Raw genomic sequence first — 5,634 nt, 5'->3', positions numbered from 1 at the left:
CTGGCCTCTGCAGGTACTCATACCCACATGTGCAAGCACACATACTCAGACATACAATAATAAATAAAAATACTTTAGTAAGTAAATAAAGAGCATCTTGATACATTCAAAGGAAAGATGAACAAGGGACTGAAAGATAGCCCTGCGACAGCTCACAGCTGGAATACCAGTGTTCTGGAGGCTGAGGCAGGGAGATTGCCATGAGTTCTAGAATAGCCTCTCAACTACAGATTGATAACTTGTCTCAAAAAAACAAAACAGAGGGCTGGAGAGATGGATCAGTGCTTAAGAGAGTTTGCTGCTCTTCCAGAGGATCTGAGTTCGATTCTGAGCACCCACTTTATGGCTCGCTACTGCCCATAATTCCAGTTCCTGGGGATTTTAGACCTTTAGGCTCAGACATTCTAGGGTACTGCACACACTCGAGTACACTCACTCACACACACACACACACACACACACACACACACACACAAATAATAAAAGTAACACACAAATTGATTGCCAGCTTGAAAACCTGAGTTCAGTCCCCGGGATCTGAGTAACAGGAGAAAACCACCTCATTCAAGTCCTCTGACATCCACACAGATGCTTGGCACAGAGCCCTCCTCCTAATCAGTAAGATATACAGACATAATTCATTTTACACATACACAAATCCAGGTCCCATATGGAATATGCTTATAGCTGAGGTAGTTAAAAACAAGAAGGAGGAGGAGGAGGAGGAGGAGGAGAAGCCTAGTGTTTGCCTACCATGCATGAAGCCAGGGGTTCAATCCCCAGTGCCATATAAACAGGGTATGTAACTTACAACTCCAGTGCTCAGGAAGTATAGTTGGGAGGAACAGCACAATGTCATCGTTAGGTGTGAACATAGCAGTTCAAGGCCACCCTAGGTTCTGTAAAACCCAACAGCAGAGAGGAAGAGTGGGAGAGGAGGGATGGGGAGTGGGGAGATGCAGTCACGGGTTAAGACTCTTCCATCTGGACAGATACAGGCCAGATACAGAGATGGAGAAACATGTTAGTAACAAGCCAGTGTCTTGGTTCCAGCATCATGAGCTCATTGCCGTTCTGAGCTAGAACCACTTAAAGACTCTGCTTAAAGCCCCCCGTGAGTGTTGTCGGGGGAGTAATAAAGGAAAGCGTCTCTGTGGATGGCCAGCTCCTAGAACTCATCACCCCAAGCCGAGGTCAGCCTGGCAATACAAAGTCTTGGAGGCTTTGGCTGTCACCAGAACCCTAATGACTCAGTGAGGGATGTGTCCTTTGAGGCTACTGACAGGCACAGGCCTTCTGTTCATGGTGCTTCCTTCAGGGCTCATCGGAAGAGTTACAAGCAGCACAACATGGGCGAGCAGGCTGCCTCTAAGGCTAGAGCGGCTGGAACACTGCCACAGAGCAAGGATTAACCAATCTCACAGATGACATAATGATTGTCCCAACGTGATTCTCCTTAGACCAAGTACTGAAGTAAGGGGTTTCTACCCTGTTCTTTCCCATTTATTTATTTTTTAAAAGATTTATTTATTTTATGTATATGAGTACTCTGTAGTTGTACAGAGGGTTGTGAGCCTTCATGTGGTTGTTGGGAATTGAATTTAGGACCTCTGCTCACTCCAGTCGGCCCAACTCACTCAGTTCCTGCTTGCTCCAACCCCAAGATTTCTTTATTATTTTAAATAAGTACACTGTAGTTGTCTTCAGACACACCAGAAGAGGGTGTCAGATCTCATTACAGGTGGTTGTGAGCCACCATGTGGTTGCTGGGATTTGAACTCAGGACCTCTGGAAGAGCAGTCAGTGCTCTTACCTGCTGAGCCATCTTACCAGCCCATTCTTTCCCATTTAGCTCCCGAGTAAACAACAGAAACACATCAGAATTTTTTTTTAACAAGCTACAAATCTAAACTGGGCAGGTTCTGAGACTATTATAACCTGCCTAGGCTATTAATAATCAGATAAATGCTCCATTACTTGCCAACTGAGTCTGGCTGTATTTCATGTATGTCCTCAATGTGAGCATCTCTTGGCCATGTGCTCAGGGTCCATCCTGCCTCATAGGAACCTGCTTCTTCCCCTACCTTTTTCTTCTTCACAGGGGCCCTGTCTAGTTTCCAGACCTGGAGAGTGGGGTGCATATTTTACATATCAAAGTAGACTTGACCTCCAGGTTCTCCCAACCTGGCATACCCTGCCCCCAACCCTGAACTTTCCAGCCCAGAGACTGGGCTGCCCTTCCCCCCAGAGGCTCTTTCTTATATAATCCAGACATTTTGGTCTCTCCCTTCCCCCTCTCCTCTCTCTCCCTTCCCATGACGACTTCCTTGGCCTCTTTCCTTGGGGCCAGTGAACTTGCCTGCCAAAGAGCTGCTTTCCCAATAAACCTGCATTTAATATAATCTAATCTGATTTGAATCGGCTCGTTTCACTGGTGGAAAATAATCTATCAGCCCCTACCTGAAACCCCCCTAATCGATTTCAAGTTTTGTCTTCCTCTCTCTTCTGCCCAGGCACAGGCTTTAGCCTTTTATTAATGAGTCAGAGAGCATCAGGGAGCATCCTTTACAGCACATCAGTCAAACAATGCAACCTGATCTCAGGGCACAGAACTCAGCATCAGAGTACACAGCGCACAAGACCGCCCAGACAACCAGCTACAATGTATCGCTGGGAATTTCAAACACTGAGCTTAATCTGACAGGTGTGTTTATCCACTGGGATCTCAAGGGTTGCCACTGTAATAGCTAGCATTATTGATCTTGACTATGCATTATGTGCTTATTCATCCAATACTTAAAACAACCCTCAAAGCTTGACCGCTATCCCGTTTGATAGATGAGAAAACCCAAGGCACAGAGAAGTGCCTCTTTTAGGTCCCACAAGTGATCCAACACTCAAAACACACATCCACCGACTCTAGAATGTAATCTGCAACTTCTCCCTTGGACTAGTGAAGTCACCCCTGCAACACTGCCAGGGAACATTTCATTCTCTGCCTCACCCTGTGGGCCATGTGTGACTATACTAGAATGCTGTGGTGATAGATGGTCTTTGAGAAGCCATAAGGATTGCCACTGGGTGGGTAGAATATATCTAGCTAAATCCAGAGGTCAGACTTCTGGCCTCTACCCTACCCAGCACCCAATGCCAGCTTATGGATAGGCTGCTGTTACCATCTCTTTCCACTTCTGTGGGAAGGAACTGCCAGGCACGGGCTGTAGCAAAGCAAAGGACTAGCCAGACAGACACATGTTTGCAAAGGCTGGCTGGGGTGCCTCTGTGTCTGGGGGGTCTGTCCCCAGAGAAGCAGGCTTCACTGCCCTGTACTACTCTAGATCCTAGGAATGCTAGTGAAGAAAACTACATCTAAGGCTCTAAGACAGAAAGTGATGTCAGGTGTGGGGAAAGATGAGCTCTAAGTGATGAGCTGACAAACCAGAATCCAACGAGTGCTGAGCATCCTGGCAGAGCAAGGAGCCTGCGCCATGGAGTTGAACCTTCATCCTGATATCACCGCCTATGGGGCCCAATAGACAGGACCCTGAACCTCAGGCTCCCAGGGATTCCTATAAGCTGTGCTAGCTTACACAGAGGTACTGGCAGCCAAGCTGTGTCTGCTTAGAGGAAGGACCCCAATTCACACAGGTTCCAATATGCCCAGGGGGCCCCCGAGACTTACCCCCCAACCCCCACTCTATTTTATTGCCATCTTTTCTGCCATTGACGGTACAGGTGAGATTCAGAGGACCCAGAAATGCCAGGATTCAACTGTGGCTCTTCCACCCTGTCCTCACGTAGAGGGCACAAGCAAATGGCTCAAAGCCTAAAGTGACATTTCAGGCTGAATTCTGCACTAGACAAATAACTGAGGCTGGGAATTCCAGGAACCAGAGCCTCACCCCCTCACACACACACACACAGCTGTACAGGACTCCAATAAGGAGGAAAAGGGAGGGCAATTAGGCCAGAACTGGGTTCAGTTTCCTGTCCCCAGAGCTGGAAAAGAGCCAGAAGAGCCAAGTCCAACCAGCCCAGGGGCAGGAAATGGGAGACCAGGCCACACTGGAGCCCCAGATCAAGCCTTTAACAGCTGTTCCTGGGACAGAAGCCAACCCAGGTTGGGGTGTGGTGAGCCTCCTACCCTTCCCGAACAAGATTTCATTTAATCCCTGTTCTTGCCTTGCTTACAGAGAAGGAAACGGAAACACATGCTAAATAAGGATCACAACCAGGTCAAGGTCACTCAGCTGCTGGAGAGCAGAGCTGGCTTGAATCTTGGTAGACCCTAGGACCTCTGCACAGGTTCCCCTTGGGAATTGATGGTAGCTCACAGACAGGCCCTCTCCGGGAACTGCCCTGCCTGAAAGGAGGTGCCAAGGACAAGGTTGGTCTCCTCCTGGGGCCAAATTATGTTTGGCCATGAGACTGAGAAACAGGGGAGCAAAGGCCTAGCCTTTACCTCAAGACCACCCACACTGACTTCAGCACTCCTGGGGGATGGAGAAGGCCTTGTGTTTTTTATTTGGGGGGGGTGTCTTTCTTTATACTCTCTCATACTATACCACGCAGGCATCAAACTCACATTAATCCTCCTGCATCAGCCTTCAGAGAATTGGGAATCCAGGCTTGAGCCCCCATGCTGCCAAGGCCTAAGTTTTTGTCCAAATCAAATTTCCGGGTTTTTTGTTTTGTTTTGTTTTGTTTTGTTTTTCGAGACAGGGTTTCTCTGTATAGCCCTGGCTGTCCTGGAACTCACTTTGTAGACCAGGCTGGCCTCCAACTCAGAAATCCGCCTGCCTCTGCCTCCCAAGTGCTGGGATTAAAGGCGTGCGCCACCACGCCCAGCTTCAAATTTCTGTTTTCTTCTTCTTCTTTTCTTCTTCTTCTTCTTCTTCTTCTTCTTCTTCTTCTTCTTCTTCTTCTTCTTCTTCTTCTTCTTCTTCTTCTTCTTTCTTCTTCTTCTGTAAAATTCTGGCTAGTGTGAGCTAGGCCTTTAATCCCAGCAGGGGAAGATGCATCTCTGTGAGTTCCAGGCTAGCCAAGGCTCCGTAGTGCCTACGAAAGCCTGCCTTTATTTATTTATAAATAAATAAAATTAAGTAATTAACTTTAAAAATATATGTACAAATAAAATACTTCAAAAATGTGCCTGTCATCCTTGCCCAGGGCCTGTGCTAATCCTCTCTGTATTATTCTAATTTTAGTATATGTGTTGCCAAATTGAGCACCACAACTTGCAACCTCTCCCTTAGCCTCCTTCTTAGCATTTACCAACCCAGCCCTTTCCACATTCAGCTTTCTGCACCCAAATCTCTCTCCCCTGCTTGGCTTTGTGGGCATCCTTCCTAGGAGGTTCCACAAGCCCATCTTTGTACAGCCCTGCCTGCATTACACATTAGCTAGGATAGAACAGTCAAGACTCCAAAGTGGGTCAAGAAGGCCTCTAGGATTAGCATCAGTCAGCAGTCCTGCTATTCCCAAGCTAGTGAGTGGGGCAGAGGGAGAGAGGGGGAGAGAGGGAAGGAGGGAGGGACAGAGACAGAGACAGAGACAGAGACAGAGACAGAAACAGAGAGAGCGTGCACACCTCTGCTCCAAACATCATCTAGAGACATAGGGGTCAACCAGTTC

General features: G+C 47.6%; 1 non-coding gene across 1 annotated transcript; it reads right to left on the bottom strand.

The window, feature by feature from the left end:
• Window positions 1-5,124: 5,124 nt before the first annotated feature.
• LOC115031474 (U6 spliceosomal RNA) lies at window positions 5,125-5,231 on the bottom strand. Its single transcript, XR_003837092.1, has one exon. It is a non-coding gene; the product is annotated as a U6 spliceosomal RNA (small nuclear RNA).
• Between the last annotated feature and the right edge of the window lie 403 nt (window positions 5,232-5,634).

Source organism: Mus caroli, unplaced genomic scaffold, assembly GCF_978045245.1.
Source record: "Mus caroli unplaced genomic scaffold, Mus_caroli_1 scaffold_7, whole genome shotgun sequence".
Classification (NCBI taxonomy): domain Eukaryota; kingdom Metazoa; phylum Chordata; class Mammalia; order Rodentia; family Muridae; genus Mus; species Mus caroli.
This window is presented reverse-complemented; position numbering and strand designations above follow the sequence as displayed.